Source organism: Cervus canadensis, chromosome 18 (genome assembly GCF_019320065.1).
Source record: "Cervus canadensis isolate Bull #8, Minnesota chromosome 18, ASM1932006v1, whole genome shotgun sequence".
Lineage (NCBI taxonomy): Eukaryota > Metazoa > Chordata > Mammalia > Artiodactyla > Cervidae > Cervus > Cervus canadensis.
In genome coordinates, this window is record NC_057403.1 from 10,009,306 (window position 1) to 10,022,921 (window position 13,616).

The following is a 13,616-nucleotide window of genomic DNA, read 5'->3' on the forward strand; positions in this document are numbered from 1 at the left end:
GATATGCAGATGACACCACCCTTATGGCAGAAAGTGAAGAAGAACTAAAAAGCCTCCTGATGAAAGTGAAAAAGAGGAGTGAAAAAGTTGGCTTAAAGCTCAACATTCAGAAAACTTTACAATATTGTAGTGGTTTTTGTCATACATTGACATGAATCAGCCATGGATTTACAAGTATTCCCCATCCCGATCCCCCCTCCCACCTCCCTCTCCACCCGATTCCTCTGGGTCTTCCCAGTGCACCAGGCCCAAGCACTTGTCTCATGCATCCAGCCTGGGCTGGTGATCTGTTTCACCATAGATAATATACATGTTTTGGTGCTGTTCTCTTGAAACATCCCACCCTCGCCTTCTCCCAAAGAGTCCAAAATTCTGTTCTGTACATCTGTGCCTCTTTTTCTGTTTTGCATATAGGGTTATTGTTACCATCTTTCTAAATTCCATATATATGCATTAGTATACTGTATTGGTCTTTATCTTTCTGGCCTACTTCACTCTGTATAATGGGCTCCAGTTTCATCCATCTCATTAGAACTGATCCAAATGAATTCTTTTTAATGGCTGAGTAATATCCATGGTGTATATGTACCATAGCTTCCTTATCCATTCGTCTGCTGATGGGCATCTAGGTTGCTTCCATGTCCTGGCTATTATAAACGGTGCTGCGATGAACTTTGGGGTGCATGTGTCTCTTTCAAATCTGGTTTTCTCAGTGTGTATGCCCAGGAGTGGGATTGCTGGGTCATACGGCAGTTCTATTTCCAGTTTTTTAAGAAATCTCCACACTGTTCTCCATAGCGGATTGAGTTTTTAAGGGAAAATGGTAAATGGCCACTCTTCCCCAGTGAGAATTCTTTGGTGGAAATATATTTTAGTGTTTAGGATAAAACTTTTGCTGACTCACACTGCACAATCTCTCTGTTCTTATCATACAGTCTTAATTTCCATTTTCTAGCATCAGATAACAGATCTTAAAGTGAAGATTCAGAAATTCATGATAGGCCCAAGGATATCTGAATCATTTTTTGGTGCATATTTCCTGAATGATTCTGAAAATCAAGTGATAATTTTGGTATCCCTATTTCATGAGATTCATAAGTGTTTTCTTCATGTTCCTTTAAATGTGATAGAATTTAATGCAATAAAGCATTTTAATGTTAAAGTGTTAGGATGCATTCACATGAAATCTATATATTCCTATTAAGGGTCAAGAAGATCCCCTGGAGAAGGAAATGGCAACCCATTCCAATATTCTTGCCTGGGAATCCCATGAACAGAGGAGCCTGGCATCTACAGTCTATGGGGTCGCAAAGAGTAGGACAGAGTTAGCGATTAAACAATGGTAACAGCAAAATTAAATCTTACCCAAAAGAACATACTGTAATTCTTATTATAATAGAAGCATCTTCAGTAATTTAGAGGTATTTTTTATCATACCCAGACCTCCATTGCACAAAACACTACATGGTGTTTAAACAATAAATGGGGCAAATGAGCAAATGATTGGAATAACTTGTTTTAATTATATTTTGTTTTTAAAATTTATAATTATAATTTTAAAATTATATTATGCATTATAGTTTATCATTTTTAATTATGTGTTATTTTAATTATATTTAATAGTTCAGTATTCTTCCCTTGAGAACTCCATGAACAGTATAAAAAGGCAAAAAGATATGATACTGAAAGATGAATTCCCCAGGTTGGTAGGTGCCCAGTACGGTACTGGAGTGGAGAAATAGCTCCAGAAAGATTGAAGAGGCTAAGCTAAAGTGAAAGAAATGCCCAGTTGTGGAAGTGACTGGTGATGGAAATAAAGTATGAAGCTGTAAAGAAGAACATTGCATAGGAACCTGGAATGTTAGGCCTATGAATCAAGGTAAATTGAATGTGGTAAAACAAGAGATGGTAAGAGTGAACATTGACATTTAGGAATCAGTGAACTAAAATGGACTGGAATTAGTTCAGTTCAGTCGCTTAGTCATGTCCAACTCTTTGCGACCCCATGACCTGCAGCACACCACGCCTCCCTGTCCATCACCAACTCCCAGAGCCTAGGCAAACTCATGTCCATTGAGTCAATGATGCCATCCAACCATCTCATCCTCTGTCGTCCCCTTCTCCTCCTGCCTTCAATCTTTCCCAGCATCAGAGTCTTTTCTAATGAGTCAGCTCTTTGCATCAGGTGGCCAAAGTACTGGAGTTTCAGCTTCAGCATCAGTCCTTCCAATGAACTGGTTTGATCTCCTTGCAGACCCAGGGACTCTCAAGAGTCTTCTCTAGTGTGGGGAGCGGTTTGAAAGAGCTGACTCTGGGAGCTGCCTTGATTGATTATCAAGGGTCTGTTCGCAGACATAGCTCTCTGTCCCGCCACCCCTCTGGAATTTACTATCCAAGTTAACTCCTAACAGAACATTAGTGAGCCTTGGATGCACACAAGGCGCAGATAGATAGCTTTGCACGACTGCCCTTAAGATAAGTAGGATGGCGTTGGCGCCTTGAGAGAGCTCTGGTGATTGTTATCTTAAAGATGATGTACATGGGGAAGAATTTTCTTTGGGATGCCTCTCTTCTTGGTTTAGTATATATGTAACCCTGAGAAATAAAGAATCATCGTTGACTGCAGTGATCCTCTCGACCCCATCTGTTCTGTCTCTTTATTTCTTAGCCTAAAGGAACGCGTCATGTTGCTCGTTGAAATCTTCCAGCTGGCCCGGCAAGTGGCGCCCAACAGCGTGGAGCTCGACGAAAGTTCCTTGCGGTCGCTGCCCGTTGAAACTATTAAGGTAAGTAAGAGTGTATATACTTGTATATTGAGGGGCAGGAAGGAATATTGTCGAGAGTATAAACCATGGGACAAGATCATAGTCGTCAGTTGTTTGTGCATATGTTACAGATAATGTTGAAGGATCGTGGAATGCAGGTTACTAAAACAAAATTGCAGACTTTTCTTAGTTTTGTTGAGGAAGTATGTCCCTGGTTTCCACAGGAAGGGACTATGAGTTTAGAGATATGGAAAAAGATAGGGAAACAGATTCAAACCTATTATAGTCTCCACGGACCTAATAAGGTTCCTGTGGAAACATTTTCATTATGGTCTTTAATAAGAGACTGCCTTGATTTTGAACATGAGGAAGGGAGTAAATTAAAACACATGCTCCCACACGAAGAACCAATTTATGCTACTCCTAAAGTTTATGCTACTCCTAAAGGGAAAGGACCCACAACCTTTGAATTAGAATCTGCAAAACCTTTGAAGGAAAATGAGGGAACGCTGACTCCAGAGGATGAGAAAAGTTTAGAGGAACAGGCAGCTGCTTACCATAAGGATGATCATTGGGAATTACTTGTAACTGATGATTCGAATGAGCAGGCAGCAGCTGCCCCTCCGACAAAGGGTCTGGAGGCACTCATGCAGAAATTTTTAATAACAATAAAGGAAGAAATAAAAAGGGAAGGTAGAGATGAAGGAGCTGGTGCAATCTCTACTGCACTTCCTGCTTATGCACTCTCAACTATGCTGGATTAGATCCTCCACCTATTTCCAAACCTGAAAATTTGTTGAATATAACTCGTGAATCACACAGTTTGTCCCCCTTGCAAAAGGCTATGCAACAGGCCCAAAGAGCTGGAGAAACTGTTCAGGGATTCTCCGCTACTTTCCTGGTATTTGAGCATGAAAACCAAAGGTATTATGAAGCTTTACCTTTCAAACAACTAAAGGAATTAAAAATTGCCTGTGCTCAATATGGACCTATGGCTCCTTTTACCCAGACCATGATAGAGAGTCTAGGAGGTCAAAATTTCCCACCTAGTGATTGGAAACAAATTGCAAGAGCTTGCGTATCAGGAGGGGACTATTTATTATGGAAATCAGAATTTACAGAACAATGTGGCCATATAGCTGAACTAAACCAGCAACAAGGGATCAATACTACATATGAAATGTTGGTAGGGGAAGGGGCCTACCAGAATACCAATGCTCAATTGAACTATTTGCCTGGAGCATATGCTCAAATTTCTAATGCTGCCTGGCAGGCTTGGAAAAAGCTCCCTTGCTCTAGTAATAAGACTGAGGATCTTTCAAAAATTCATCAGGGGCCTGATGAACCATATCAAGATTTTGTGGCTCGTCTTCTTGTAGCAGTAGGTAAGATTATGGCTGATGAGCAGGCTGGAATAGTGCTTACTAAACAATTAGCCTATGAAAATGCAAATTCTGCCTGTCAGGCTGCGCTTAGACCATACAGAAAAAAGGGGGTTCTATCAGATTACATTCGTATATGTGCTGATATCGGACCTTCCTATATGCAGGGTATTACCCTGGCTGCAGCTTTACAAGGTAAAAGCATAAAAGAAGTATTATATCAGCAGCAAATGAAAAATAAATGAGGATTACCTAGTAGAGGAAATGCTGGCTGTTTTGTTTGTGGCCAGCCTGGACATCGTGCCGCCTTTTGCCCCCAACGAGCCAATTCAGGGAATATTAAAACTCCTAATTTATGCCCTAGGTGTAAAAAAGGAAGACATTGGGCAAAAGATTGTAAATCTAAAATTGATGTCCAGGGAAACCCACTTCCCTCACCGTCGGGAAACTGGGTGAGGGGCCAGCCCCTGGCCCTGAAACAATGTTATGGGGCAATGCAGGGAAATCAGATGGTAGAAGGCGAGTCACAGACTTGTTAGAGCCACCTCAGGGAGCGCAGGCTTGGACCTCTGTTCCTCCTCCTACACAGTACTGACTCCCGAAATGGGAATGCAGGCTCTGCCCACTGGGGTATACGGCCCTTTGCCTGATGGAACCGTCGGACTTTTGCTTGGACATAGTAGCTCCACCATAAAACGACTGCTCATAGCTCCTAGAGTAATTGATGCTGATTATACAGGAGAAATTAAAATTATGGCCCATTCCCCGCGATGCATTACCACCATAGCTAGCGGACAGAGTATAGCTCAATTGATATTGGTCCCTGCGGTGCAGACCGGAAAAGCATTGGCTTCCAGGAGAGAGGAAGGCGCCTTCGGATCCTCTGACGCCTACTGGGTCCAGGCAATAACTAATAATCGTCCTAAGTTCACGTTAAGAATAAATGGAAAGTTCTTTACAGGCATTCTGGACACAGGAGCTGATGTTTCTGTTATTGCTGAGAGACACTGGCCCCGAGAATGGCCTAAACAGATAGCTATATCAACATTGCAAGGAATTGGTCAAACTAATAACCCTGAACAAAGTACAGAGCTGTTACACTGGACTGACCATGTGGATCACAAAGGAGACATTAGACCTTATATCCTCCCAAACCTCCCTGCAAATTTGTGGGGACGAGATGTTATGACTCATGTGGGAGTATACCTATACAGCCCCAGTGATCAGGTTAGCAATCAGCTTTTAGATCAAGGGCTTCTTCCCACCTCGGGATTTGGAAGAAATAATCAGGAAACTGTTGCGCCTGTTCAGACAAAAAGGTTACCAAAAAGAAGTGGACTTGGGTATTTTTAGAAGGGACCTCTGATCCTCCTGTAATTCACACAGATCCTATTACTTGGAAGTCTGGGGAGCCTGTGTGGGTTGATCAGTGGCCCCTTTCCAAAGAGAAAATTGACACTGCCCAACAACTGGTGCAGGAACAGTTAGAATTGGGACATATTGAACAGTCTAATTCACCTTGGAATTCGCCCATTTTTGTTATTAAGAAAAATTCTGGGAAATGGAGGCTTTTGCAGGATCTGCGAAAGGTTAATGAAACTATGGAAGTCATGGGAGCATTACAACCAGGATTGCCTTCTCCCATGGCTATTCCGAGGGATGCCCACATAATAATTCTAGATTTTTTTTTTTTTTTTAAAATATGGAACGCTTCACGAATTTGCGTGTCATCCTTGCGCAGGGGCCATGCTAATCTTCTCTGTATCGTTCCAATTTTAGTATATGTGCTGCCGAAGCGAGCACTAATTCTAGATTTAAAAGACTGCTTTTATACTATTCCTCTAGCACCTCAAGATTGCCCTCGATTTGCTTTTAGTGTTCCTTCTGTTAATTTTTCCCAAGCAATGCGCAGGTATCATTGGAAAGTTTTGCCACAGGGTATGGCCAATAGCCCCACCTTGTGCCAGAAGTTTGTTGCAGCAGCATTGCTTACGGAATTTTTCTGCTATGGGCCTACCTATAATGCATCAAAACAGACAATGGCCCTGGATATGTTGGCCGCAATTTTCAAACCTTTTGTGTCCAGCTGCGCATCGTACACGAGACTGGAATCGCATATAATCCACAGGGCCAAGGAATTGTTGAGCGGGCACATCAAACCCTTCAGCACCAACTGAAAAAATTTAAAAGGGGGAGTTTGTATGCTATTACGCCTAACAATCTTCTTAGTCATGCTTTGTTTGTTTTAAATTTTCTGAGCCTCGATAAAAATGGAAAATCAGCAGCTCAACGTTTTTGGCACTATGATAATAAAAAGGCACAGCCATTAGTCAGGTGGAAAGACCCACTAGAAGGCAGATGGCATGGTCCGGATCCAGTTCTAATATGGGGGAGAGGTCATGTTTGTGTTTTCCCGCAGAATGCCGAAGCGCCGCGCTGGCTCCCGGAAAGGTTGGTACGCACGGCGGAGGAGATCCCTGGTGGAGCGAATGAGACAGCTCACGATCCAGGAGACGGTCCCGCTGCCGACAGCTCAGCAGATACAGGCGCTGTTACAGATGGCGTGTGAGAATGCTTCCAACCCTTCCCCTGCCTCTCGTACTAGTATATTAATTTCATTATGACTCCTTTTAAACCAGATAAGTTCCATGGAAGCCAGCATCTTCTGGGCGTATGTTCCTGATCCCCCTCTTTTACAGCCCGTTGGATGGGAAATGAGTTCTGTTCCTGTGTATGTGAATGACACAATACTTTTGGGGGGGTTTTCTGATAAGCATATTTTCCCACAGAATGCCAGTATTTCTTATACGGGATCCTCTTCACAATTACCCATGTGCTTTTTCCGAAATCAGAATGTTTCAGGTTGTCTCACTGTTACAGATGTTGGATATTCTGATTACAGCACTGGCTGGAGTGTGGATACTCCTGGTGTGACCAGGCTCACAGGGCACGCACAGCGGCGCAGCGGGACGGGACCCCAGGATATCCCATTCTGTGGCCTGGGGCATAAAGGGAAACATATAGCGGTGCCATGGAAACTCTGCCGGAATGAGACTGCTACGGTGTATTCTATTCCTAACAGCACACACTCACTGTGGGACTGGTCGCCAGACTCAGAGAGAAACCCCGGAAAGGAAAGTAACAGACAGTTTGCAGCGAGAATTTGGAATCTTGGCGGCACCCTTGTTTATCAAACTGAGATCTGGAAGTTGCTGGCCGCTTTTGAAACAAGCGGATCCTTCATGCAGACTGGAGAAAAGGTTAAAGGTGGATTTTTTTGGAATGCAACTTGGAGATATCCTCGGGCTTGTGTACCTTATCCATTTATGATTATTGCTGGTTCTGTAAATCTTACTAAGAATAATAGTCAATATTATATTCATTGTTTTAATTGTACCCTAACCAGTTGCATTCGAGGAATAAGAAATAATTCTGGAGTCTTGATAGTTAAACAACCACCTTTTGTTATGTTGCCTGTAAATCTTACTGAGCCCTGGTATGAAGAGTCTGGGCTTGAACTATGGGAAAGAGTGCGCACAGCCCTTGCTAGGCCACGAAGGGGGATAGGATTAATAATTCTAGGAGTAGTAACACTTATAACTTTGATTGCTTCTGCTGTTACTGCTTCTGTATCTTTAGCTCAATCTGTGCATACTGCTAGCATTGTAGACGATTTGGCAAAAAATACTTCCAAAGCTTTAGGGATTCAAGAAGATATAGATAGAAAATTAGAGGATAGACTAAATGCGCTTTATGATGCAGTAAGATTTTTGGGAGAAGAAGTGCAAGGGTTAAAGCTAAGAACAAAAATTAGATGTCATGCTAACTATCGTTGGATTTGTGTTACAGCAAAAATTTATAATGATACTGAAACTCCTTGGGACAGAGTGAAATCACATTTAGATGGTATTTGGCATAATGAAAACATTTCCTTAGATCTATTACAACTTCATCAGGAAATTCTTGATATAGAATTCCTCGGGCTAGTATGGATTTGGCAGAAAATGCTGAAGAGTTTGTTAACAGTTTGTTTTCCAATTTTCCTTCAATAACCTCACTTTGGCATCTTTTTTCAGGGGTCGTGACCATGCTTCTGGTATTAGCGCTTTTTGTGTGCATTGCTCCTTGTATCATAAAGAAATTTGTCAAAGAGCTGTGGGACATCAAGGCTGTCCTACACAGTAATTACTTACGCCAAAAGAATCAGGCGTGCCATTTTACTAAATAAAAGAGGGGGAGCTGTGGGGAGCAGCTTGAAAGAGCTGACTCTGGGAGCTGCCTTGATTGATTATCAAGGGTCTGTTCGCAGACATAGCTCTCTGTCCCGCCACCCCTCTGGAATTTACTATCCAAGTTAACTTCTAACAGAACATTAGTGAGCCTTGAATGCACACAAGGCGCAGATAGATAGCTTTGCACGACTGCCCTTAAGATAAGTAGGATGCCTTTGGCGCCTTGGGAGAGCTCTGGTGATTGTTATAAGATGATGTACATGGGGAAAAATTTTCTTGGGATGCCTCTCTTCTTGGTTTAGTATATATGTAACCCTGAGAAATAAAGAATCATCGTTGACTGCAGTGATCCTCTCGACCCCATCTGTTCTGTCTCTTTATTTCTTAGCCTAAAGGAACGCGTCGTGTTGCTCGCTGAAATCTTCCGGCTGGCCCGGCACTCTAGCACCACAGTTCAAGAGCATTAGTTCTTCAGTGCTCTGCCTTCTTTGTGGTCCTACTCTCACATCTGTACATGACTACTGCAAAAACCAGTAGCGTTTACTCTCACATATGGGGTATCAAATTTGCTTTTACATATTGCCTGCTATATTTAGGCTCTTGGTTCATACTTCATGTACCCATGTAGTGTTGTATTTAAATCCAGTTTGAAACAGAGCTTTATTTGAAGAATGTTTTGCCCACCAGCAGCGTTCTATTCTCACCAGCACCTCTTACCTTGGTGTGACATCTCAAAACTCAGAAACTCTTACATGTTGATATGAATATCAATTTCATTTTAGGAGCGTTTAAACAGAGAAGTGATAAAATCAGGGTGCCTATTTTATCAGGTTTCTCCAGGCAGAAAATTGAAGCTTGATGTGGTTCAGTTGCTCAGGCATGTCCAACTCTTTGCAACACCATAGACTGCAGCATGCTGGGCTTCCCTGTCCTTCACCATCTACCAGAGTTTTCTCAAACTCATGTTCATTATGTTGGTGATGCTCTCCAACCATCTCGTCCTCTGTCATCCCCTTCTCCTCCTGCCCTCAGTCTTTGAAATTGAAATTGTTAGAAGGCAGAGTTCATACAGCTTATGGGCTCCTTGACTCCATTTTTTCTTGCAAGAATTTTCTTAGGAATTTTTCAAGTGTGACCTTTCATTCATATAATAGCAAATAACAGAATTAGAAGAAACCAATTTGAAACAACAGATCATTTCTCTTCTGACAATCTGAACACAAAGGAACCAGTGGGAACCACAAAGATCTGGGGGCCAACCTTTTAAGAATATTTTAGGTTGGCAAATACTAACTAGTATGCTTTCCATTTCAACAATTCTTATTCTGATACAGAATATCCTTTTCTAGAAGGCTTCCAGTGTCGCTGCCTCCTGCTGGAAGCATGGGAGAAGGAATCAGGGCACTGTCTTTCTGTCTTTACAAGACACTGGACTCAACTCTAAGAAATCCCAGGATCTTCCCTGGATCCTGACCACCACATGACCAAAGATACTGGTAACAGTTTTGTTTTGCCTGTTAAAGTGTTTAATGACAAAGATGCTTTTCGTTTCCTGATGTGGGTAACATGTGGGGCCCAGTAATGATTTTTTCTTTAAGAAACTTACTTGCTAGTTCCCACATGAGGGTGAGGCCACTGTCCAATGATGAGAGAACCTGCATGTGTATGACCTGTGCCTCCAAGAGAGCAACTTTACTCTAGTTTAAACCTGGCCAAGTTCTCTCTGCATGGTAGATTTAGACCTCTCTGTCTTGTCTGGGATTTTCCCTCGTGGCTTAGATGGTAAAGAATCTGCATGCAGTGCAGGAGAATTGGGTTCATCTCTGGATTGGGAAGATCCCCTGGAGAAGGGAATGGCAACTGAATCCAGTGTTCTTGCCTGCAGAATCCCATGGACAGAGGAGGCTGGAGGGCTACAGTCCATGTGGTCACAGAGTCAGACATGTCTGAATGATGAATACTTTGACTTTAAATCCTGTCTGCACTGATTATGTTTAGACAAGACTGCTTGCTTTCTGCAATGAGAATATTGACAGCTGACCATGTTCTGTGTGCACGAGGACGTGGAGACCTGGGTGCGGACTGGGCCTGGCCTCCGTCCTGGAAAACTCTGTGCCTGTGTCTGAATGTCAGTGCTCAGAGGTCTGGGGTCTGGAGCTGAGGTGGGCTTCTCTGGGTAATGTGCCCTCCTCTGAGAGGGGTTCCATGGCCCTCCCAGGGGTCAGTGCTGCAGTAGGGCTCTTAGTCTCTCCTCCTGCCAGGCTCCCCTGCCCTGAGGCTCATGGAGACTCCTCAGGTGGGCTACTTGGTAATTATTCCAGTTTTTCAGTGCATTCAGTTTGAGTAGGGAGGCAGGTTCACCTGGCTAATTGATTCCAGGGTACAAGGCTCAGGCAAAAAAGGGGCAGCAGGCGAGGTTGCAGTGTGATCACCTTCCCGTCGGCCGTTCCCGCTCAGCAGACACCAAACCTGCCCCTCATCTTCTAGCCCCAGGCCTGGTGTGTTTTCTCAACACCTCAGTGGGAAAATAAAGAACGGAGCCCACTGGAACCAAGGCAGTGTGTTCAACATTATGGTGACAGCTGTCAAAACAGTTAGTATCAGACAGAACCAAAGGGCAGGAGAGGGGGACTTCTCAAGGATGAGAGAAGGTTCCAGGAACCCACTCGTTTCCGCCTTTGGGGCCCAGCCATCAGGGACCTGATGTCCTAACCAAGTCTCATGCAACCCCAGGTGCAGGGTTTGGGGACCGTGTGGGTCTCACCCCATCCACACGGGTCCAGAGACACCGTGTCTGCTCTTCACCTCTGTGTGTCTTGCCCCTTGGAGATCCCCAACATCTGAATGGAGGCTGTTGCCCTGATTAACCTGTGGTCTTTCTTCTCTTCATCTTGTGACATTCACATGAGGTCAGGCACCTTTGAATGGGTTGCTGCTCTGTGTTCTGCTGGGTGAAAACCTTTGGCGGTGTCATATTAATATCATAGTGTATCACAGACCTAATCTGTAGGGTCGCCACTGTCTGGGGTCCCCTAGATGCACTTTCTGTAATTTAATTTTTATTTTCTACTGGAGTCAGGTTGATTTCCATTGTCTTATTAATTTTAGCTGTACAGGAACTTAATTTGATTTTACATAGAAGTGAATCTATTCTTTTTCCATTTTTTCCCTCATATATATTATTACAGTCTCTTTAGTAGAGTTCACTGTTCTTTTCACTAGGTCCTACTTGCTTATCAATTTGTTAGATCTTAGTGTGTATATAAATCCTAAACTCTTTATCCCTTCTTTCTTTCTTCTGATACTCATAATTTGATTTTCGCAGGCTGTGAAGTCCATTTTGTACATTAGTCATTGGTATGAATTTATAGACTTCGCCTGTAAGTGATAACTCATAATATTTGTCTTTCTGTCTCTGAGTTCCCTCACCTGGGGTGATGATTTCTTAGCACACCCATGCTGCTGACAGCATCCCTGTTTCACTCTGTTTTACGGTTGAGTGGTGTTCCAGTGTAGATGTACCGCCTTGTCTTCACTTTTCTTCCACTGGACATTTTGGTGGATTCCATGTCTTGCCTATTGAAATAGTGCTGCCCTGAAAATCAAGGTGCACGTGTCTTTTTGAATGGTGATTTTCTGTGGACCGCGCTTCCCTTTATAGCTCAGTTGGTAAAGAATCCACCTGCAATGCAGGAGACCCCAGTTCAATTCCTGGGACAGGAAGATCCGCCGGAGACGGTATGGGCTACCCACTCCATTATTCTTGGGCTTCCTTTGTGGCTCAGCAGGTAAAGAATCTGCCTGCAGTGCGGGAGACCTGGGCTTGATCCCTGGGTTGGGAAGATCCCCTGGAGAACGGAAAGGCTACCCACTCCAGTGTTCTGGCCTAGAGAATTCCATGGACTGTATAGTCCATAGTGTTGCAAAGTGTTGAACACGACAGAGTGACTTTCACTTCACATTCTCTGGACCTAGGCCCATTAGTGGGATTGCAGGGTCATGTGATACCTCTATGTGTTGTATTTCTTGGAAGCTCCATGCTGTTTTCCATAGTGCCTTTACCATTTACATTCCCAAAAAGATTATAGGAGGATTTCATTTTCTGTATATTCTTTGCAGATGTTTTATTTTATTTATTTATTTAATCTTTATTCATTGTAGATCATTTTGATGGTGGCCACCGTGACCAGCGTGAGGTGATACTTTATTGCAATTTTGATTGGCATTGATTTAATAATTATTGGTGTGGACTATCTATCCATGTGCTTTTATTACTTTATACTTTGTGAGTACAATTTATCTCTTGAAACTGGCCTCTTGAAACTTGACCCTGTTTGGAATTCTTTTCTGATGAAATACCCCAGGACATTTCTTGAGGGCAGATGTCATTTAAAGCCCTGTGAAACTTGTGACTATTTAGAGCCCGTCAGCACCTATTTTATGGCTTCCCTGCTCACTCAGTGGTAAAAGAATCCACCTGCAATGCAGGAGACTTTCAGGAGACCTGGGATCAATTCCTGGGTTGGGAAGATTCCATGGAGAAGAAAATGGCAAACCATTCCATTATTCTTGCCTGGAGAATCCCATGGACATCCTTTGTCCTGGCAGGCTACAGTCCAAGGGGTTGCAAAGAGTCGGACAGGACTGAGCAACTAAACAACAAAAACCGCACTAGTTTTGACATGTAAATATTGATCTGTACCAGCTAATTACTCCCCCCACCACCTGCCACCTTTCTATTTTGGTAAGCATAAGTTTCTGAGTCTGTGAATCTGTTTGCATTTTGTAATGATGCTCGTTTGTATCCATGTTTAGATTCCACAGAAGTGATACTCTCTATTATCTTTCCCTTTCTCAATTATTTCACTTAGTTTGATCACCTCTAGTTTCTTCCCTGTAACTGGAAATGGCATTATTTCATCCTTCTTTATGTCTGAGCCATATTGCATTGTGTATATGTACCTCATTTTCTGTATGCATTCGTCTGTCCTTGTACACTTAAGTTGCTCCCCTGTCTTGGCTATCGTACCTAGTGCTGCCATGATCTTTGGAGTGCAGGTGTCTTTTAAAATTTTGCTATTTTTCTGGATCTACTTCTAGGTATTGGATTTCTGGGTCACTGGGTACTTCTGTGCTTAGTTTTAAAAGAACCTCCATAATGTTCTACCAAATGGTTGTACCATTTTACATTCCCACCAACAGAGTAAGAGGCTTTCTTTCTTTTCACACCCTCTGCA

The 13,616-nt window shown here is 43.0% G+C and overlaps 2 protein-coding genes and 1 non-coding gene across 3 annotated transcripts in view; 2 read left to right on the forward strand and 1 right to left on the reverse strand.

The window, feature by feature from the left end:
- Window positions 1-13,616, forward strand: part of LOC122420399 (zinc finger protein 737-like) — a 494,626-nt gene that overhangs the window by 370,879 nt on the left and 110,131 nt on the right. The window lies entirely within an intron of this gene.
- Window positions 1-13,616, forward strand: part of LOC122420486 (zinc finger protein 208-like) — a 48,144-nt gene that overhangs the window by 13,882 nt on the left and 20,646 nt on the right. The window lies entirely within an intron of this gene.
- LOC122421879 lies at window positions 5,844-5,950 on the reverse strand. The gene has a single exon (XR_006263680.1). It is a non-coding gene; the product is annotated as a U6 spliceosomal RNA (small nuclear RNA).